The sequence below is a fragment of the Podarcis pityusensis genome, assembly GCF_964106645.2.
Source record: "Podarcis pityusensis genome assembly, chromosome: 1".
Lineage (NCBI taxonomy): Eukaryota > Metazoa > Chordata > Lepidosauria > Squamata > Lacertidae > Podarcis > Podarcis pityusensis.
This window is the reverse complement of record NC_138028.1, coordinates 68,287,997-68,311,706: the sequence shown is the minus strand read 5'-3', so window position 1 is coordinate 68,311,706 and position 23,710 is coordinate 68,287,997. Positions and strand designations below refer to the sequence as shown.

Here is a 23,710-nt window from a genome sequence, read left to right as displayed (position 1 = left end):
GCCTTGAATGATGGTCTAGTTTTTACCCACAGGAGAGCCACAGAAAAAACGAAGTTGGCCAAGGGAGCCATGGACTGGAAAAGATTGAGAACCTCTGACATGCACAAACCATGGGAAAGAAGAGCTCACCCATACTGGCAGGTTTTGTGTGTGCTGTTTGACAATCTACAAACAAGTTTACTTGGTCTTAATAAATACCAATGATACGTTTGGTATAATGCTCCAGAAAGTAATCTGAATTCTTTTAACATATACCTACTTTCTCTGAGGAAAGAAGACATTCAAGTTAATCTAAGAGAATAAAATCTTTCCTATTCCCTACTCAGATGTCAAAAAGCCCCACATACAACAGTTCTCATAAATGTATTAAGTTCAGTTTTAAAACTAATGAAGTGTTGTGTTCTTATGGTGGTGTTTTGACTTTTGAAGAAAGACTTTAAGAGTCTTAGTTAGGTGCAAATAAATGCATTTTTTAAAAAAACTGATTCAGAAGAATACCAAAAAAGCTACTGCGAAACAGTGTGGAAATCTCTTGTAGGAAGCATTTCACAAAGTCTTGATGGTCTTATTAAAGGCATTCACAGTAGAATTTCTTTACTGCTTTTGCACTGCACAGAGAAGCTAATTAGACTTCAAAAAGAGTGGCACAATTTAAAATAGCTCTGAAATGGTGTCAGAAATATGCTAATCCTTTGTGCACGCATACATATACCACCACCAGTGTTGCCAGTTTTCTCATCTTGTTGATAAAGTGTTGATACTCAACATCTGAAGAGTGTGGGATAGCTCCTAAGTACTATCTCACTTCTGGCAATAAGATCAAAACAAACAAAACAGATCAAAATAGCACAGACACCTTTCTCCTTTAAATCTAAAATGAACAGCCAACTTTTCTGATTATTTTTGAGGTGTAACAATCACCTGTGGGTACAATTGCTAGGAGATGCTTGTGGTTTTACCTTTCACAAAACCCAGATCACTATTGCTATTTCACACTGGGAGAGGAAATCTCCTTGAGGTGACTGTCCCATCCAGAAATGATGAACTGACATATTTTAACTATCTCTGAAACGATTAGCTCAAGGAAAGCTCTTCTAAGACAATGGGATCTGTTTACCAGATACCAGAATTGGACTGTGGCATCTGAAAATGTTGAACATGAGGTACTGGCTTTGATTCATTCACCTACCAACTTGTGTGTGCATACACACATATACACAAGTGCCCAAACATGGATCAAGACTATTTGAAAATATGACCAATGTAAGAATGCATTGGTGTGATTAATAATAATAATAATAATAATAATAATAATAATTTATTATTTATACCCCGCCCATCTGGCTGGGCCTCCCCAGCCACTCTGGGCGGCTTCCATAGAAACAAAAAATACAGTAAAATATCACACGTTAAAAACTTCCCTGAACAGGGCTGCCTTAAGATGTCTTCTGAATGCCAGGTAGTTGTTTATCGCTTTGACATCTGCTGGAAGGGCGTTCCACAGGGCGGGCGCCACTACCGAGAAGGCCCTCTGCCTGGTTCCCTGTAGCTTTGCTTCTCGCAATGAGGGAACCGCCAGAAGGCCCTCGGCGCTGGACCTCAGCGTCCGGGCAGAACGATGGGGGTGGAGACGCTCCTTCAGGTATACTGGACCGAGGCCGTTTAGGGCTTTAAAGGTCAGCACCAACACTTTGAATTGTGCTCGGAAACGTACTGGGAGCCAATGTAGGTCTTTCAAGACCGGTGTTATATGGTCTCGGCGGCCGCCCCCAGTCACCAGTCTAGCTGCCGCATTCTGGATTAGTTGTAGTTTCCGAGTCACCTTCAAAGGTAGCCCCACGTAGAGTGCATTGCATTAGTCCAAGCGGGAGATAACCAGAGCATGCACCACTCTGGCGAGACAGTCCGCAGGCAGATAGGGTCTCAGCCTACGTACCAGATGGAGCTGGTAAACAGCTGCCCTGGACATAATTTGACCTGTGCCTCCATGGACAGCTGTGAGTCCAAAATGACTCCCAGGCTGCGCACCTGGTCCTTCAGGGGCACAGTTACCCCATTCAGGACCAGGGAATCCTCCACACCTGCTCGCCTCCTGTCCCCCAAAAACAGTACTTCTGTCTTGTCAGGATTCAACCTCAATCTGTTAGCCGCCATCCATCCTCCAACCGCCTCCAGACACTCACACAGGACCTTCACCGCCTTCACTGGTTGTGATTTAAAAGAGAGGTAGAGCTGGGTATCATCCGCATACTGATGAACACCCAGCCCAAACCTCCTGATGATCTCTCCCAGCGGCTGCATGTAAATGTTGAAAAGCATGGGGGAGAGAACAGAACCCTGAGGCACCCCACAAGTGAGAGCCCAGGGGTCTGAACACTCATCCCCCACCACCACTTTCTGAACACGGCCCAGGAGGAAGGAGCGGAACCACTGTATGACAGTGCCCCCAGCTCCCAGCCCCTCAAGACAGTCCAGAAGGATGTTATGGTCGATGGTATCAAACGCCGCTGAGAGATCCAGCAGAACTAGGAAACAGCTCTCACCTTTGTCCCTAGCCCGCCGGAGATCATCAACCAGTGCGACCAAGGCAGTTTCAGTCCCATGATGAGGCCTGAATCCCGACTGGAAGGGATCCAAATGGTCCGCTTCTTCCAGGCGTGCCTGGAGTAATAATTATTCATAACATGAGTGTTAGTAAGTAAAAACTTCAGAATCGATGTACAGTTTGACAATAAACGATAGCTTGTCCATTTCAAAGAATATAGTTCTTTACAAGCTTGTAGAACTTAGCTTAGTGGTAGAACATCTGCTTTCCATGCAGGTCCTGAGTTCAATCCCCAGCATCTCCAGGTAGGGTTAGCAATGTCCCCAGTTTAAAACCTTGAGAGCTCCGGCCAGTCAGGGGAGACAGTGGTGATAAAGATGGACCAATGATCTGACCCAGTGTAAGGCAGCTTCCTGTTTTCCTATGCTTGGTGGTAGATCTTGTGACATCCCGCCTGCCCTCCCAAACAGGGGACTACCTATTTTAGGGTCGCCCACCAGGAGCTTGATTAAACTCCTGGTTTTTATTCCTAAATACATAGTAGTTCATCTGTCAGGGAATGGTCTGAAGACGAGGACTGGAGAATGCATTCTATGGCAGACCACCTTCTCTCCGATGGAGAGCTGGAAGGGGAAGAATCGCCGCCCTTGTCCACAGCGTGTTCAGAAGCAAAGAGAGAGGCAGAAGCTGAACAGCTATGGGGGGAGTTACCCAGTTACGAGATAATGATGACAGAACCAGAAGGGAGGGGGCAGCTAGTTGAGACGTCTCTTGAGAGCATGGGGGACCCCTCCTCCTCTCAGACTTGGAGATCCAAACGTATCAGAGAGCAAAGGACTCAGAGGGAGGGAGAAATGAATGGAATGGTGATTAGACTAGCCAACTGCCCTCCTTGCAGAGAGCTGTGTATTTGTGCTCGCAACATGACGCTGTAATAAAAGGACTATAAATCTATCAACTGCTCATTAATTCTTATGTGTGAAGTTACCGAAGAGAGGGGAGGACTCTCCACGCCTGTCATCATCACACATGGCTGGTGAGTCATGTATAGTTTTACATGTTAGAACCTGTGCAGGCCTGTTTCCAAGATTTCATACTGCAGACACCACAAAACACCACAGAAAATGGGAAGCTAAGCCTGGTGCTTTAACAGATTTGCCTCATGATCACCAATGATGTTGTGCAATGTCACAAAGTATGCTTGCATGCTTACACCATAGAATCATAGAATCATAGAGTTGGAAGAGACCACAAGGGCCATCGAGTCCAACCCCCTGCCAAGCAGGAAACACCATCAGAGCACTCCTGACATATGGTTGTCAAGCCTCTGCTTAAAGACCTCCAAAGAAGGAGACTCCACCACACTTCTTGGCAGCAAATTCCACTGTCGAACAGCTCTTACTGTCAGGAAGTTCTTCCTAATGTTTAGGTGGAATCTTCTTTCTTGTAGTTTGGATCCATTGCTCCGTGTCCGCTTCTCTGGAGCAGCAGAAAACAACCTTTCTCCCTCCTCTATGTGACATCCTTTTATATATTTGAACATGGCTATCATATCACCCCTTAACCTCCTCTTCTCCAGGCTAAACATGCCCAGCTCCCTTAGCCGTTCCTCATAAGGCATCCTTTCCAGGCCTTTGACCATTTTGGTTGCCCTCCTCTGGACACGTTCCAGTTTGTCAGTGTCCTTCTTGAACTGTGGTGCCCAGAACTGGACACAGTACTCCAGGTGAGGTCTGACCAGAGCAGAATACAGTTGCACTATTACTTCCCTTGATCTAGATGCTATACTCCTATTGATGAGGCCCAGAATTGCATTGGCTTTTTTAGCTGCCACGTCACACTGTTGGCTCATGTCAAGTTTGTGGTCAACCAAGACTCCTAGATCCTTTTCACATGTACTGCTCTCAAGCCAGGTGTCCCCCATCTTGTATTTGTGCCTCTCATTTTTTTTGCCCAAGTGCAATACTTTACATTTCTCCCTGTTAAAATTCATCTTATTTGTTTTTGCCCAGTTCTCTAATCTGTCAAGGTCGTTTTGAAGTGTGATCCTGTCCTCTGGGGTGTTAGCCACCCCTTCCAGTTTGGTGTCATCTGCAAATTTGATCAGGATGCCCTTGAGTCCATCATCCAAGTCGTTAATAAAGATGTTGAATAAGACCGGGCCCAAGACAGAACCCTGTGGCACCCCACTAGTCACTCTTCTCCAGGATGAAGAGGAACCATTGATGAGCACCCTTTGGGTTCGGTCAGTCAGCCAGTTACAAATCCACTGAGTGGTAGCATAGTCAAAACCGCATTTTACCAGCTTCTTTACAAGAATATCATGGGGCACCTTGTCAAATGCCTTGCTGAAATCAAGGTAGGCTACATCCACTGCGTTCCCTTCATCTACCAGGCTTGTAATTCTGTCAAAAAACAAGATCAGGTTAGTCTGACATGACTTATTTTTCAGAAATCCATGCTGACTATTGGTGATCACAGCATTCCTTTCTAGGTGCTCACAGACTGTTTGCTTAATGATCTGCTCCAGAATCTTCCCTGGTATTGATGTCAGACTGACTGGGCAGTAATTATTTGGGTCCTCTCTTTTCCCCTTTTTGAAAATAGGGACAACATTTGCCCTCCTCCAGTCTGCCGGGACTTCGCCTGTTCTCCAGGAATTCTCAAAGATGACTGCCAGTGGTTCTGAGATCACATCTGCCAGTTCTTTTAATACTCTTGGATGCAGTTCATCTGGCCGTGGAGACTTGAATACATCTAAACTAGCCAAGTATTCTTGTACTATCTCCTTAGTTATTCTGGGCTGTGTTTCCTCTGCTGAATCATTTGCTCCAAATTCTTCAGTTCGGGCATTGTTTTCTTTATCGGAGAAGACTGAGGCAAAGAAGGCATTGAGGAGTTCAGCCCTTTCTGTGTCCCCTGTTTGCATTTCACCATCCTCTCCTCTGAGTGACCCCACTGTTTCTTTGTTCTTCCTTTTGCTACGAACATACCCATAAAAGCCTTTTTTGTTGCTTTTAACCTCTCTAGTAAGCCCGAGTTCATTCTGTGCTTTAGCTTTTCTGACTTTGTGTCTACACGTGCACTCACACTTTCCATTGGTCTTTCGGGCCCAAATCCAGACGTGGGAGATGGAATGCCCAGGAAAGCCAAAGACATTGTCAAGGCATGAATTGGTGTCTTATTTGACTCCTCAACCAGACATGGCCCATGGAAGATATGGAATACACTTGCTTTGACATGCCACTTCCCCCAGTGTTTCAGTGTGGAGCAATCTGGATGGTTGTGCTCCTGCAATTGAGTATCAGCTAACTCAAACAAAGGAAAGTTATCAACCTAAGAAGGCAGAAGAAATCGATCTGAATTATGGGCTTGGGCCCCTTGGAGGAACAGTAGCAAGCTCCAAGGTCCCATCCCTCTCCATCCACACATTCTCCAATACTGTGAAAATAAACTATTTTATTCCTTTCTTCTTGCTTTCCACATCTGTCTCTTGGAGACTCCCCCCTCCATTCAACTTTATATCAAATCCCATTGGCTGTAGATAATATACATTTTGTACACTCCACCAATATGTATTTTCATGAGGCATCTCATTTTTAGAAATCACAGTTCAAAGAGTTAACCTGTGAATTCCAAAGTTCAGAGAAAAGTTTTCAGAAGTTGACTCATGTATTAGACAGGGACACAAAGTCTTATCAAAGTACAAGCTGAAATGGTTATAATTAAAAAAAAAAAAATAGTACAGAACTGGGAAATATTCTGCAAGTGTTGAATAATCTGTCACATAATTAATTAACAAAGTGGAATTAAGAACATTGTGAAGTGATTAAGTAATAGTTGAGAAATTGAGTAATTTAGGGAGCCTATGGTTGACGATATCATGTGTCTATAGATACATTTTGTCATAAAAGAACTTTAACGAAGAATGGTTCTTAAATGTCTAACCTCACTTCTTTCCATCAGGCTGGGGTGGAGAACTTCAGATCTGGGGGCGAAATGCAGCGCTCCCAACTTCTCTATCTGGCCCTTAGGACTCTTTCCACACCACCCATCCCCACCCACGCCCCTCTTCCCAGCCCCTCCTTGGCCTGCTTAACACCCACTTTGAGTATTCTTGTCCGGCTGAAATGTGTCCTTGAACTGTTGCCTGGATGGCGGATAGAGAACGGTGTGTTTGTGTCTCTCTGTGTGTAGAAAGTAGCCTGCTGTACAAAAGTGAAACATTAGTTGCTCTGCCAACTTTTGCCTCTGGCCTCATCCAGCACTGGCATATGATTCCTCAGAAAGGAATGTAGCTCTTGGGCTGAAATGGTTCCCCGCCATAAAGAGATGCCCAGAAAACTCTTGTAAATGTAAGACAGTGCTTCACTTGCGTATCTGCTTTCTGCAAGCAAGAGTAAGGAAAGACCCAAAGGCTGGACAGGTAAACAGTAGCCACTCCTCCCCGTTCCCCAGCCATTATACTGGTAAACCAGTATAAACATTTTAGGATATATTAGCCTTACTATGATACACCACACTGGTTAAGAACATGAGCTATGAGAAGAAACAGAAAGGTGCCATTCTGCCCCACTGCCCCTACCAAAGCCTCCCTTACTTGGGTCATGCAGTGGTGGGTTTCAACGAGCTTTTGCAAGATCTCACACACAAAATTTCATGAGATTTTGGTGAGATCTCACTGGAAGCGCCACTTCTCTGCTACCAGCGGGGTGGGCAGGGTGCCTGCAGGGGCACTGCCTCTTAGACTTCTGCTGCCCAAAATAGCTGCCTCAGCCCACCTCATAGGCAAGCTGGCCATATCTAGTTCATATCAGCTCAAACACAAATTCATTATGCAGCCTTAGTCACGTTCCTAGACTACTCACTATAAAAAAACACAGTATATTAATTGGAATAACATTTCCCCTTCTCACAGGATTGTCCTAATGATTATCTGAAGTAGTTTCAGAAGGTACTATATCTTTGTTAAGTATTGGTTCTACTCATCCAGAATAGTTAGCCCTTACTAGTTTTCACATGTTCTGCTTCATTACTGTGTTTTAGTTCCATGGAGATATTCCTGTTTTCTTAAAAAACCATGAATAAATTGCTTATTGATTGCTTGGCCAACAAAATACCCCCTTACCAACCTCTCCCTTGCTCTTGTATCATCAGAAAATTGGCAAGCTCAAGTAAACTCTGTGCATGCTGTATTTCTGGTATTGACTCTACAAGGAAGTAGCATTAATGAGAACATTCATTGCAAGGTTTCATCCATTAATTCTTCCTCCTCCAATACCATTTAATATAGTGTCTGAACACTGGTGTAAAAAGAAATGGATTTTTAGAACAAGAGATACTTGAGACGTGTGATTGAATACCTATGTATTAAAGTTAAGATGGAAAAAGAATACACTTATGGAGCACTTAGGAAGAGGTGACCTTCTGTTCCTTATGCAGAATGAGGAAGTAGAATGTTAAGTTGCTCCACTACAGGCTGCAGGTGGAAAGGGTCCCCCCCCATTTGGATTTATTTCTTTGATGGAACATTAATATTTTTGTTAAAATAAAAATGCATAAAGATTTTCATGAAATACAAAAGAATGTGCAATCTCTCTCTCTCTCTCTCTCTCTCTCTCTCTCTCTCGTACAGATTATAAATTCTTTTGGTTGCGTTCAGTGTAAGACAATATGGTATCCAGAGGTAGGGAGAGAGAGTAGAGGGAAGAGGGTGGGTGATAGACGTACACACATTTGTTTTGTTTTTCCAACTTGGTATATGTGTGAGATTTTTATGTCAGCGTCATTTGGGTAGGTTCTCTTTCTATGCGTTTGTTGGTTTACATGGGCAGTGGGAGAAGGTTGAGGGGGGTTCTGGATTTTTATATAGAAAGAATTACACTAGAGACACTTCTGCCCCACTTCCCTGAGATTGCTTTCATCGCCCCAATCCAGTTCTTAATAGGGTGTTGTGACTGTTCTCATAAACGGCTTTAAAAGATGGTTAGGCAAGTTCATGGAAGATAAGCCATCCCACGGCTACAAGGCATGTTGGCTCTATGCCATCTCTGGGTTTAGGATGTCTAACAGTTTGTTGAAGCAAGCAACAGAGGGCAAGGGCTACTGCCTTCATGACCTGTTTGTGACCTCTGAGAGCCAGTGGTAGACATAGCGGTGGATTTTGAAGTGCACACAGGTGCACAACTGTACTAAACGAAACCCGAAGCATGGTGAGACAGAAAAGCTCTGCAAGCACACTGAAAAACCAATAAAAAGGGGATCAGACAAGGCTCCAGAGGCAGGAAGTTCAGCAATCTGGGCACAGTTTGGCTGCTTCCTCAAAGCTACTTTGAAGAATGTGGTCTTTCCCATACTTGCAACTGCTTCTAGAAGAAAAAACCTCCAGTTCTTTGAAACATATTACATCATTGCATAACATAACATGATAGTAAAATGTGCACTTCCAAATAAGTATTGGAAAAGCAACCTATGCACACACCTGGGAGGAAGTCCCCCTGCTCTCTGCCTTGCAGGCCTTTCCCCATCTGGTCTGGAATGGTGGAGCCCTGACCGACTCCAGATTCAAAAGCTGAGGCTACTGAACAGACTCCTGGGCTGGGGTATTGCTTGGGGGGTGTTGTTGGTGGCGAGGTTGCTGCTTTTATTGATATTAATTTTTTATGTATCCTTATCTTGTATCTTTATTATGATTTATGTGGTGATTGGTCAATTTGGTTGTGTACTTTTTGATGTTTTCTTTATCGTTTATGATTACGTTTATGTTTTTAATTATGTTTATTTCACGTTGTAAGCCACCTTGAGCATGGTTTTTACTATGGAAAGGCATCATACAAATGAATTCAATGGGGTTTACTTCTGAGTAGGATTGCACTGTTGAACATTTACTGTGCCATTAGAATTTCCAGTTTTACTGTATGTTTATAGAACAGAGATTATTTTGAGGTGTGTAAAGCTAATGCAGATTGTCTATGGCTGGTAGATACTATTATATGCTGAAGGTGGGGACCCAGATAATTTTTTTCAGCCATTTTTAGTGCCTGAAAAATTCATATAAGTTCATCATTTTAGGCTGTAGACTTTGTTTTCAATATATGCAAGTTCTGTAACTGGCTAGGCAGACTTGAGTTTTGCAGGCATACTTCATTAAACAGATCCTGTTCTGGATGGCAAAAAGGTGTAGCAAAAGAATTGAATCCTCCATTGAAGTTGACAGCTCTCTGAGCTCTTCCTTTCTTCTGTCATCTATCTTGTTTCTCGGGACCAATATGAGCAAATCCTATGAAGTTCTTTTAGAAGAGCTAGCACTAAAACTAAGATCTGGCTTATTGAACTGATTTTTTCATCTAACAAGATTTATATACCGTTGATTGTAAACCCTCAGTAGTTTACAAGAAACATTAAAATTATCAATTAAAAAGTTAAAAACAAGAAATTAACAACATTTTAAAACAACTGAAACCAGTAGTAAACTAAAAAAGTGTAGTGAAGGTGCCTGCCTGAAGCCAATCGGCAGAGAGTTCCAAACGTAGGTGCTGCTACATTAAAATATTAATTTCTTACAAGTGCAGAATAAATATTGTGTGGCACCTGTAACAGTTCCAGTTCTGCAGACTGAAGCAGTCAAGTGGGCAGACGTGGGATAAGGCAATCCCACAAGTAAACTGGAACCCAAACCTTTAAGGGCTTTCTATACCAAGAGTAACACCTTGAACTTAGCCCAGTAACAAATCAGCAACCAGTGCAGATCTCAGAGCAGAGGTGTTATATGTTGACAGGGTCTCACTTCTGTCAGCAACCTTGCTACAGCATTCTTCAGTAGCTGCAGTTCCTGGATCAAACACATAGAGTGCCTTGCAGTGATCCAGTCTTGAAGGCTGTGAAGATCCAAGCCTGAACTGCTGTGGTCAAGTTCTCCCAGTACAGGAATGTTCATAGCCATTGTATCTTGGGCAAGGTTTTCGAGCTGGTGGTTATGGACCAGATCATCCAGACGCTCTTGGAGGAAACTGAATTTCTAGATCCATTTCAATTGGGGTTTAGGCCCAGTTTTGGAACAGAAAGTGCTTTGGTTGCCCTGCATGATAACCTTTGTCGGGAGAGAGGCAGGGGAAATATGTCCTTGATGTTTCTCCTTGACCTCTCAGCAGCTTTTGATACCATTCCTGGTTCTATTCTTGCCATTTCAGGTAGGGCTGGGAAACCCTAAAAAAACCCTTCCAGTCAGTGTAGACCGTACAGAGCTAAATGGACCAATGTTCTGACTTGGTAAACAGCAGTTTCCTATGTTCCTAGATCATCAGGCTGAGAGTACAAAACAAGGATTCATTTAGCATTAGTTTTTCAGCAAAAATACACAAATGCTTTCTAATGGTTTCTGGCAGACAGTCTGAAATTCTTATTTGTTGCCATGCTATGGGAACTCACAAAGGCTACGATCTCTGTTATACTAAAATATACTCTTTAAAACAGTACCTTTCATCATTAAGAAAAATTATTACCTAGGGCAGGGTGAAGTACTGAATTAATTTGCTCTCCGTGGCCTAGACCCATCAGGGAAGCTTATGTGTTTTTCAATTGCCAGAATTATCATTCTTATCTAAACTGATCTATTGATCATTAATGATCTGGAAACCCTCGGGGCATGACTGATGAGTGAGAAAAATCCAATAAGCTCCCTTCCCTAGCAGAATACAAATAAGTTAACAGGCTATTGTTGTACCCACATAGAAAAACTTGGGAGATGCCGAATGAATTTGTAAACAAGATCATTTGGATGCTGCAGGCTGACCTTGAGTTCTGCTTTCAGAGTCAGGCACCTATCGAATTGAAGCTTTCACTTCAACAGAGGCATGCAAGCTTATGGTAATCTTTTTAACAAAGCAGTATTTATATGGCCAGTTATTGTGTGCGCTCTACAGAGAAAAGTTTCCATGTCACTCTCTTCATGCATCTTTACCAGAATACTAAACTTAACAACAAAATAATATACTGGGCTTTGTACACTTGTGGCAACATGAGTTTCTTGAAAAGGCAAAAGGATGCCATTTAAATACTTGCATATGGAATCACAGGGAAAAAAAATATAAATGGAAATGCACTGCTAGGAAGTGAATGGCGGCCTTCTGAATATCAATGAACTACATATTTTAAGATTCTTGTCTCTTTCATTTTCATGAGGAAATCCATTGCTGGAATATCTTGTACAGTTCAATATGTAGTGCACCGCCTAGTCATGTGATGTGGGATCATTTTCACTTGTTGCCTTCCACTGACATGGACAAGTTGCTTAAGGTTATGTGGCCCACCACAAATGTCCTCAACCCTTCCCTATCCTGGCTGATAAGAGAGATTGGCTGGGTGGGTTCAGGCAATGGTAAATGGCTCTTTGCAGGAAAGGGCCGTGCCTACAACCTAGAAAAGGGAGGGAGTGCATGTGCCTCCCTCCGATCCTCATGAGGCTCTCCATGGACTCAGAGGTGTGTAGCAACTACCAACTAGGTACAAATATTTCCTTCTTGGGCAAGGTACTCAAAAGGATGGAGCGCATACAGCTTTAAGTATGCTTATGTCAATCGGGTGTTATTTACATATTTTTAAAAAAATAATTCAGTGAATTGGTTCATTTGAATTAGTTCATTCATAGAATCGTAGAGTAGGAAGGGACTCAAGGGTCATTCCAGGCCCTTCTTATTTCTGAGTAGGCATGGCTAAGATGACACTGATGGCTAAGATGATGCATCTACTCTAAGAAGCTCTGAGGAAACTTCTCCTTGCCATAAGAGACAGAAGGTTTTAGGAGAAGACTTGAAATGTTCCTCTTCAAGTCAGGTTCAGTTTACACTTTCCCGAATAAGTCTTAAAGGGAAAGGGACCAAATTCTGACATGTGTGCTATAGCTAGGTCAAATGCTTCCGAAAGCAATGGGAAAATGTAATTTTGTCTCAAGTAGCAGTATATAGCACAAACATTTCTAGCTACAGGCTAGGCTGTTTGGAAAGGGAGATATGCCCACAAATAGTTTATTGCAAAACTGTCGTTCTCAACTTCTCTATTGATGCAAATGTTGTCCCATTCATGAACTGAGTAGGAGGCAGCAATCTCATGGCAGTGAACATATTTAGCGTTAGACCGAGCAGCATAACGTGACCAGACTCCAAGTAAAAATAAATTAATCCGCAACAACTGACCCTTTTCATCGCAGATTAAAGGATCAGAAGTGTGTATAAGATGCATGTGAGGAACTGCAAATGCAATTAAGATTCTTACATTTGCTTTGTGCACAGATGTGCATCTGATGTTTTAATAGTCATTATTTTGTCAGCCGTAAGCAGTACTCTTGGTACAACATGCTTAAAAGTAATGGGGCATTCAGCCTCTTCTTTGATGGTAGTTATCGCAGTAGAGAGACTTTCTCTTTGAGTTATAATTAAGATAATGAATTCATTAATCTATAGCCATTCTCTTGTTTGGAAAGTTTTCTGCATTAATTATTTTGCTGGCTTAAAAACTAACCACAACGAGGACACTGCACAACTATCTGCATGTTTGTTTTATTGGATAGTAGCTGCTGTACTATGGAGCCAGTCTCTGAATACTTAAAAGCCTGTGGGAAATACAGTATCGTCAAAATGGTTTTGCATTTGATGCCTTTATATTTGGGAGCTAATAAAACTGGAAACTGGTTTAGGAAAGAACTCATTAATAAATGAAAGCCGACACCTTGGGTTCACTCTTCACTTTCCAGGTAAGATTCCCAGGTAAGCACACGTTGCTCCTTTAACCTTATCTTCTTCCCTAGTGTGCCAGTAATTTTAAGCAGCAGGAAATGGAGGTCTGGAGAGTGCAAGGCTACAGTTTTAGCTGCTAATGCTGTCAAAACTAACACTTAACTCTAATTGGACTTTCTCAGTTGGTATTGGTCAGGAAGATTTCCTTTTAACATAATGAAAGGCATATTCAAAGGATCAGTTACAAGTGTCTCCTCTACAGCAGTCTAGTGATTTGGAATCGCTAGATTCACTTTTTGTTGCTTTATACCAATTTGAGCAGGAAGGCAGGACCATAAATGGCCATTAGCCAATATCACTATGCTGTGGGACCCCATACCCATGGTGTCCTTTAAGATACGAGGCAGTGAATGTTGGAAATGAATGGAGTTAGAAAGGAAAGCCCATCTTCATCCCACTCTGCATTAAATCTGCTTGAAGCTCCTTGCAATTACACTCTGAAAATACATTAAATCCTGTTTTTAATCTGTGAATATGAACTAATAATTAATTCATAGTCATCCTAGGACATAGGAAAGTATATTTTAGTGCATTATATGTTGGATTTAATAATAAGAGTATTTGCTCCCCCCCCCCAACAGTAGACTCTTCAGGAAGAGCATGCTAGGTGCACTTTGGTTCCATCGAAATTAGGGATTTTTTAGCACTTGGTGATGCCCATCAAGGATATTTATTTCAATGGGATTTAGGCTTGAATACTTTCTGGATTACTTGCCGTAACTTGCAAAATTATGCAGTGAAATAAAGTATCATATTATGGACATCTGGTAGCCCCACAGACTACAATGCTGCTGTATACAGAAGGCTGAACCCAGGAATCGACTACCTGCTTACTTAAGGAGATCAGTAGTAGTAGTGGAGACAGAAAGTGAGAAGAGGATTCACTAGGGCATACAGTATAGTGCAAGCACCATACGCAGAGATGTCTAGTACAGCCCAGCAAGAGCCAATGACCTCCTATTTGTTTAATTCTATTGGCCATTGCAGGAGCATAGAGCCTAGTGCAGCTTCCCTTGCCTGCTTCCATTGCTATCCTCATATCCAGTCAGCACAGGGATCCCTCCCTTCACCATCTCTGACATGACACACTGACTGCTGCTGGTAGTAGCATTCAATCACTCTGCTTCCATTGCTACAGTTCTGAACACAAAGCCTATATTGGGGGGTGTTTCCTGGGTTCATTCATCATTTGGTATTTAGCCATTTCTATTATTACTTCGGTCCAAACTGTTAAAGTCTGGAGACATAGGATGCATCCATTCTGTTGAAGCTAAATGAGCCTGGCCTGGCCAGTGCATGGATAGGGGACCACCAAGGAACCTCATGCACACCTTCTAAAGTTTTATGATAGCAGAAAGGTGGGCTGGGCACTTCTTAGAAGACGGCACTTCTTAGAATACCAGAGTTTTGCTTGGTTTTGTGAGCATCTTGCCTGCATGGGCTTTTAACCATTTTGAAATTGTGATAACAAAAGGTGGCATCCCCCACCCCCAGCAAGTGTATAACTACTTCTCTAGGCAAAAGGAACCAAATGTAATTTCTGAATATTTACTGATTCAATAGTCATTCTCTTAGGTAAGCCACTATAGATTTGCTACCATGTTGTGGCTGATCTGGGAATGCCTGTATTGGTGATACTCAAAGATTTGCTCAGATACTTTGTCAAGGAGTATATGTTTAAATTAACTTGCACTGAGGAAACTGCAAACTGACCACAGGGAGGGTCAGCCAAAGATTTAAGAAAAAATACTGAAAGTGCATTGGTACAATATAAAATGTTTCTTAAAGTTCAGCATTGCAGGGCCCCTTTAGTTACTTAGAAAATGTATATCCTGCTTTTCAAGCTCTTGTTGCTGCATAAAATTACTTACACACACACACACACACACACACACACACACAACCAAACATCTAAAAAATTCAGGAAGACAGCATGGCCAGATAATAATGATGCATTAAAGGATTAAAATTAAAAGGCCTGGGGGATAAAAAGGGTATTCATCTGGTATATACTGAAAGAGATGCTAGGTGAGTCCGTCTGGGGAAGGCATTCCAAAGAGAGTGTCTCAGGTAGGGGGGATCATAAAAACTGGCTGAGTTCATAGAATCATAGAATCATAGAGTTGGAAGAGACCACAAGGGCCATCGAGTCCAACCCCCTGCCAAGCAGGAAACACCATCAGAGCACTCCTGACATATGGTTGTCAAGCCTCTGCTTAAAGACCTCCAAAGAAGGAGACTCCACCACACTCCTTGGCAGCAAATTCCACTGTCGAACAGCTCTTACTGTCAGGAAGTTCTTCCTAATGTTTAGGTGGAAACTTCTTTCTTGTAGTTTGGATCCATTGCTCCGTGTCCGCTTCTCTGGAGCAGCAGAAAACAACCTTTCTCCCTCCTCTATGTGACATCCTTTTATATATTTGAACATGGCTATCATATCACCCCTTAACCTCCTCTTCTCCAGGCTAAACATGCCCAGCCCATGGATGACTCAATTATCCTTAAGGTACCCTGCTGTAAGATACTTAGGTGTTTTGAATTGAGGCTAAAAGTAGACCAAGAACCAACTGAGTTATTTTAATATTAGAAAGATATGTTCTCCATGTCCAGTTCCAACTGGTAATCTAGCTGCCACATCTTGTGTTAACTTCAGTTCTCAAAGCATCTATTCTGTCTTGGTCAGACCACACCTGGAGTACTGTGTCCAGTTTGGGCACTACATTTTAAGGAGGATATTGACAAGCTGAAACATGTGCAGAGGATCCAGGATCTGGAAACTAAGCCTTATGAGGAATGGTTGAGGAAACTGGGTATATTTAGCTTGGGAAAGAGGAGACTGAAGGGAGATATGATAGCCATCTTCAAATATCTAAAGGGCAATCACATGAAGGATGGTGCAACCTTGCTTTATCCTGCTCCAGAGGCTAGGACCCGTACTAATGGATTCAAGTTATAAGCAAGGACATTTTGACTAAACATCAGGAACAACTTTCTGTCAGCAAGAGCTGTTTGACACTGGAACAGACTCCCATGAGAGCTGGTGGACTCTCCTTCCTTGGAGGTTTTCAAGCAGAGGTTGGGTGGCCATCTGTCAAATATGATGAGATTCCTGCACTGCAGGGGGTTGGATGAGATGACCCCCAGGGTCGTTTTCAACTCTATGATTCTATATACACCCCATGTAGAAAACACACAAAATTCTAGATTAAAGGTCAATATGTGTGTATTTGTACCCAGCACAATAATATTATTAAACTAAAATAAAACCTCTTTCAAAAGCAAAAACTTTGCTCTTTACAAGATGGTTTGGGATCCATCCAACCAGAAATTATTTTTATGAGGTAAGTGTATTTTTGCTGAGTTTAACAAATACTCTTCAGTCACCCCAAGCCAGCCCCCTAGAGAAGCCAGTGGCTTAGCATAGTTTTAAAATTTATGTGCATTAAATATCCACTGAGTAATTCAAAGCAATTTTAGGATGTTTCAGAGACTATAAAGTCTCCCTTCAGCTATTGTAGATCACTGCCTTTGCTGTACAAGAAACATTGTTTTGCGGGTTTATAACTCCGCTATATAAATGTGCTCCAGGCTAAACGTAAGCATTCGGGATCTCTGCCAAACAGTAATATTTAGTGCAATTTCAAAACTACAGTTATGCATTTAGGCTACTCTTTGCAAGCCATGTATACAGAAACAGGCTTTAGCACATGGATTGCCCTTGTCCATCAGGCAAGAAAGGAGAGGAAATGCTCACATCCAGGGACTGGGATGAGTAGTAGCCCCTTCCTCTGGTGTATGCACACAACAGTGTAGATGAAGCTGGGAAAGAACAGTCAATAGAGCATGAAACTCTTAAACGGATGGTTGTGGGTTAAAGCTCCAGCTTGGGCAAAAGATTCTTGCATGGCAGGGGTTGGACTATATGACCCTTTAGGTCCCTTACAACTCTATAGTTCTATGATTCTATCTACAGGAAGGAGGCTTTCACATGTACATGGAAAGACTGCCACATGACTAGAACTTTGTGAAACTAAGCATGCAGCTCATGTGCATATAGGTACATGCGCAGAGACCTCAACTTGACAGACATTAGCACAGAATATGCAGATGTCAGGGGAAGAAGCTAAACCATGTGTGCAACATCATGAGTGTGGCTGCTCAGTGCAAAAGTTGGATGAACTCATGATTCCTCTACCTGACAAGGATGTTCTCAATCTCTTTTATCTTGCTTTGATTCCTAACTTGAGGTTGATTATTTTTTGCATTTCTGCTCATGGACCTCTCTTGAACTGCCCCATTCATTGCTGAACCCAGGAGAAACAGCAGTCTGTTAGCTACTCTACAGAGTTCAAACCAAAAGCATTGACAGAGAAGGGCCCCTGACGGTCCGGGGCTGTTATGGGTTTCTTTAGTGGTTGAACTGTTCTCCCTCCAGCTCCCTCCTTTGAACACAGTTCTGTGGTGATGACACATCTGTTATCCTGCTCAGGTTCAAGACCCACTGTGGACACATAGTCCTGATAGTGTGGGGCTGCAGCAGAATGGTCTGGATCTATGCAATGAAGCAACATAACACTGATTAAACTGGTAAAAAAAAAGTGGTGGATTGGAGAGGTGTGTGAGAGAATCACATTCTTATGCAAGCTTTTTTTTAAACTATGCAATGCCCCCTTTTCCATCTGCTGAATACTCCCAGTGAAAGACAAAAATTACTGTTTTCATAGCATCTTGATGTGATGCCTGAGTTTCAGGAATGCTAATTCACATTCACAAAGCCTTTGTTAGAAACAATGCCTTAGCCTGAGGCATAGTTTCATGGGTTTAAAATTGGACTGCTCAGGTGTGCCGGATATAATCTTTTTCCTGTGACAAAAGAGAGAGGAACAAATGAATGGAATTTGAAACATTCCTATTTATGCAAGCCAAATTTTTACTTCCTTTTGTGTATAGTTTCTAGACAATGTTTCATATGTCCTGGTATTACATCTTTTTCTGCTCGTTGAACAGGACATGACTTTAATGGCTGTTGTGCCGGGACATTCAGGCTGAAACATCTTCCCTTCAATTTGAAAGTGAAACATAAAAGTGACTATTAGGCAGAGTTTTATAAACTCCCACTCCCATAATGGCCTTGCAAAGCTGATGGAGCTACCCATTTCAAAACTGAACTCTCTCCTAAATGTGAGTTCTGAATGTCACTGGGAATGTAATGTTCAGTTCTGCATTAGCCTACCCACTTGTTTCCCAGACGTTCAAAGATTAACCAGCCAAGTATGAGTCACAGGAAGCGAATCAAGTTTCAATGGGAATCCACAGATGGTTAGCTTGTCCCTAATTTTGGAAGACCATTATTTGTCTAGTGATGTAGGCGAATACAACTAGTGATATGGGAGAAGGGCTGAGGCAACTCATGTAACAGTCACAATGTATGATATTAAACCATAGCTGGCCCATTAGTGGCTAACAGATTGCATCCAGCTAATGGGTTAATTTGATATTCTCCCCTTATCAGTGTGGGGTAAATACTTGACTACCATTTCCAAAGGCAAATGAAAATACACCAATTTCAAAAGCTGCATGTGTAAGTGTGAGAGAGTTAAATGAAACTCCCTTATACAGAGTCAGGCCATTGGTCCAGTTAGTTCAGCATTGCCCACTGACAGCAGTTCTCTAGGGTTTTAGCAGGAATCTTTCCCAGCCCTGTCTGGAGATGCTAAGGACCTAGAACCTTCTGCAAAGCATCTGCTCTGCCATGGAATTATGTTTCCTCCCTGCTGAAGTCAATCTTTCTAATTTAGATTTTATGTATAAGGCATAAGCAAGTGTGCTCCGTATAGGTAAATATGTTTTTTATTCCCATAAAAAGAATGTGAACAAACTGGTTTGTTTGAAATGCCACACTGTAGTGTGACTGCTAAATGCTGAAGCACTGAATTCCTGTTATTTTCCCCAAACACAAGTTTAAATAATTTAGGCTGTAACCAGTTGCCCACTTATGTGGGGGTAAGCCCCATTGAACTCAATGAGGCTGACTTCTGAGAGGCATTGGATCAATTGCACTGTCAATCTACTGGAGCTCATGATTAATGAACTAAGGTTTCTTTAATCAGGTGACATCCCTTTAAAAATAAAATAGATGTTACAATCTAACAAGCCACGCTTGGTTGCAATTTAATTCTGCATATTGGATTATATCCAACCAAGTCATAATCAGAGCACACACACTGACATTAATGGGCACGACCACTTGATTTCACTGAGTAGGGATGGGGGACAAATTCACTTCAGCTTGCATTAAAAGCCAAATTTATCGAATTTGCACTTTCCAAAACAGTATGAGTACTGAAACATAGCCATCCTCTGAAATTAGCACTTATCCAAATTTTGCGATATAATTCTCCAACCAGTGTTTACAAAAATGTATAAATGAGGGGGAAATATGCATAAAAATTAACCTATTAGTGAAAATAACATACAAAAATGCATTATATTAGGATAAATCGCTTGCGAAAATGTGTACAATAGTAAAAACTGCATCAAAAACTGTCTTTATTAGAAGAAATTCACAATGAAATGCTGAAGAAACTTCATGAGGACTCACAAAAAACTAACAAATGTGGAGAACTGAATGTAGGATTGGAAAAATGAGGATCCAAACTAAAAAAATCCTTCCATCCCTAACTCTGAGCATGATGCGGTTGGATACAATCCTTTTCTTCATCTTATTCTCTGTACATGCACCATGTCAACTTTGACGCCACATTTATTTCTCTGTTTGAACGTAAATTTGTTTTTTCATACCTTGTAGCTCTATTGGAAATAAATAGCAGTTCTTGTGCAAACTCTAAACTTTGAAACATAGGTTAGGAAATAAACAATTGTTTTTCTTAAAAAAGTCTCTTATATGTGGCAGATGACTAATTATCCAAACAATTGCTCAAGAAATAGTTTATCCAATGTGGCAGGCATAATAAATATGCATTAACAGGAGACATTGTTTTCAATTGCACATATCATTAATTCCAGAGACTATAATTGTCTTTTCAGTCATCAGATATGTGCATAAATCAAGCATTCGATGAATTTGATCAGAAATTAAGATGCTGTCAAAGTTATTTGTCAGATCTAGAAAATGTGACTTGTAAATTTAGTTCAATTATTTAATTATTCTCTAAATAGCTGTTGTTAAGATTACTGACATAATAGCTTTCTTCATGTGGGTAAGTTAAATACACATTTTTCTTCTGTTAGTACCACTTCCACTTTGTTAGTGTCAGTGCTAATTTATATGAGTTATAGTAAGCTGTATATTTCAATTTAAGGAGTTGCGAAAGGCCTCGTTTAATTTGGACCCTGATTTACATGAAGAAAAAGCACAAGCTGGCTGTTATACTGCACCACTTCAGACTGTTACTTGGAAGGGGTGGTGTGTTTGTGTGCTCCCACATCATTAAAAATACTTCCTGTACATAGGAAGTCAGCTTGCCAAGAAGGAGAGGTTTAAATTTGTCTCTCTGACATACTATGGGACCATGATCTGAATTTTGGAACCTCTGTTTACCATTCATTCATCAACATGTTCGTTCAAATGTATATTCCATGCATTTAGGACAGGGGTCAGCAAACTTTTTCAGGAGGCGGCCAGTCCACTGTCCCTCTGACCTTGTGGGGGGCCAGACCCACCCCCTCCCAAAAGCACCCCCCCTCCCAAAAGGTCCCCCCCCGCCAATGCCTCTCACGACACCCACGACGCCTTGTCTTCAGCAGCGTCGGCGTCCTCTGTCTCAGCAGGGCGCAGAGCCCACGCCGCTGCCACTTCCTTCCTGCTCAGCCGCTTCCTCCCGCTCGGCCACCTCAGCGGGAAGGAAGGGTTGGCACCCAGAGGTGTCCACGGCTTCTGATTGGCTGCAGGAGCTTCCTGCAGCCAATCAGAAGCCATGCCGTGTCACGGAAGTCATCTCCACACAACGAGGCCTCTGCGCCATGCCTGTTTAGCACGGGGACTGACTGAGCGGGCAGCAGAGTCCGCAAGGTTCATGGCCGGATTAACGAGCCCGGTGGGCTGTATCTGGCCCGCGGGCCTTAGTTTGCTGACCTCTGATTTAGGACTTCACTCCCACATAATATACAGTGGTACCTCAGGTTAAGTACTTAATTCGTTCCGGAGGTCCGTACTTAACCTGAAACTGTTCTTAACCTGAAGCACCACTTTAGCTAATGGGGCCTCCTGCTGCCGCCGCGCCGCCAGAGCACGATTTCTGTTCTCATCCTGAAGCAAAGTTCTTAACCTGAAGCACTATTTCTGGGTTAGCGGAGTCTGTAACCTGAAACGTATGTAACCTGAAGCGTATGTAACCTGAGGTACCACTGTACTTAATATTGCACCTTCAGGAAACCAAAAGAAAGCTGCGCAAGTAGATATGTCCAAGAGCTACATTTATAAGAATATAAGATGAAACTTATATTCTTATAAATGAACAGAAGGCTGGATTTTGATCTATAAAGCCTTACAAAGCTCAGGACCTCAATATCTCAGTCTGCCTTTTCTTGTATGCAATGGAGGCTCTTCTGATGGGCAAAGTGGAGCAAAGCCCTCCCAAGATTCTTCCTCCCCCCCCAAAAAAAAAAACATTGAAAGCAATGAGTTATGTACAAAAGTTGGAGGAAAGGGGTCCTTACTATCATTAACTTTAGGGCTCTTTGGGGATATTAACTGGCCTGTTGGTTAGCTTTGTCTTCACTCAGTTTTCTGGGATACAATACGCATGACTTGCTAATTATTAAACTGCTAGTGGTGTAAAAATATTATACTTTTGGTTATGCATTATAGCTATCACATTGCTGTATTTACTTTTAATATTGTAAACTGCTTTGAGTACAAATTCAGAAAACTGTGGTATATAAATAAATTGACTGCTCCTATTATAGGATGCAAAATACTAATGCAAGCCAAATCAGAGGGAAGAACAACATGGAAGAGCTTGACAAACCTGGTGTGATCTTCCAAATGTTAAGAGATGCAATTATCCGATAGCCAAACATTACTGTCAGATAATCAGTGTGACAATGGAAATAAATCCCCTGGGTTTTTGACAAGCTGCTTAAAAGGTATCTTACAGCATTGGCATATAAACAGAATGCCATTACATGATGGAAAATTACAGAACCAAGGACAAGCCAGGGGGGCAGAGAGCAAATGTTTGTCCCACAGCAGAACTTGCAACGATGCCAATATGATTTTTGCTTTCAAGGGCTAAACTAAAGTTGCATCTACTCTTTAAGCATAGATTACCGGTACATCAAGTCTGGAGTGTTTCCAAAAAAGCAGTTTCAGATGTTTGCTACAATATATAAGCTTTTCTATTAAATGAACCCTGACTGGAAGTTAAAATCTTTATCAAACTTCCCGACTGCCGCAATGGTCACCTCCTGCAACCAGCCGGATGTCAACAAAATTAAACCTGCAGCTCTTGTTTGGCATTCAATAACCTTTGGGGAATAAAGTTCCACAGCTGCGGAGAGGCTGCTGAAAATGCCTATGAGCCTTTATGTCTAAACACAATGCACAGACGGAATTCCTCTGAGGGTAAGAAAGGAGGTTATTTGTTTCAGAGGCATAGTAGCTATTACGAATTTTATACACCAAGAAAAGAGAACCATATGTTGTGCCCTGAAGATAATAAGAAGTCAATGCAGATGCTGGAACACAGGTGTAAAAGTTCTGTCGGGAGATATGGGTGACTTATTCTACATATGTGGAAACTAACTGATTTCATCAAGCTGGATCAATGGACATTTCTTATCCTGAGGTCTTTGTTTTTAGAGCTTTTTTTTTTTTTTTACGCTTACAGTGGAATTGGTAGCAAGCCCTGTTGACCATTGTCATACACCAACACTACATTTGTTAATTAATTTATTTACTACATTTATATCCCACCTGGCTGGAAAACCCAGCCAGATGGGCAGGGTATTATTATTATTATTATTATTATTATTATTATTATTATTATTATTATTATTATTATCATCCTCCCAAGGCGATCAGGATGGCCTCAGGGCCAGTGCTATCATTGGGCCAGATAGGCATTTGCCTAGGCCACATACCTCAGAAGGGTGCTGTACTGACCTGTGATGGGCAAATTTTTATACGGATGCTTTTTTGTTATACCCTATAAATTTCTGATAATATTTTACGTTGGAAGAATTTTATCATTTATAAAGTACCGTATTTTTCGCTCTATAAGATACAAAGGAGGTAGAGGAAGGGCAACCTTCATTCTGATCTTGTTGGGGGAATGAAGATATAAGCCCTCCCCAGCTGTGCGACATGTCCCCTGCCTTTGCAGGGAGAAACAGACACCCTCACCCTCCACCG

The 23,710-nt window shown here is 41.9% G+C and overlaps 1 protein-coding gene and 1 long non-coding RNA gene across 2 annotated transcripts in view; one reads left to right on the top strand and one right to left on the bottom strand.

Moving 5' to 3' along the window:
- The window catches only part of LOC308481461, a 98,704-nt gene that overhangs the window by 48,516 nt on the left and 26,478 nt on the right, over positions 1 to 23,710 (top strand). The gene's annotated exons all lie outside the window — the stretch shown is intronic.
- Positions 1 to 23,710, bottom strand: part of GALNT18 (polypeptide N-acetylgalactosaminyltransferase 18) — a 369,938-nt gene that overhangs the window by 337,571 nt on the left and 8,657 nt on the right. The gene's annotated exons all lie outside the window — the stretch shown is intronic.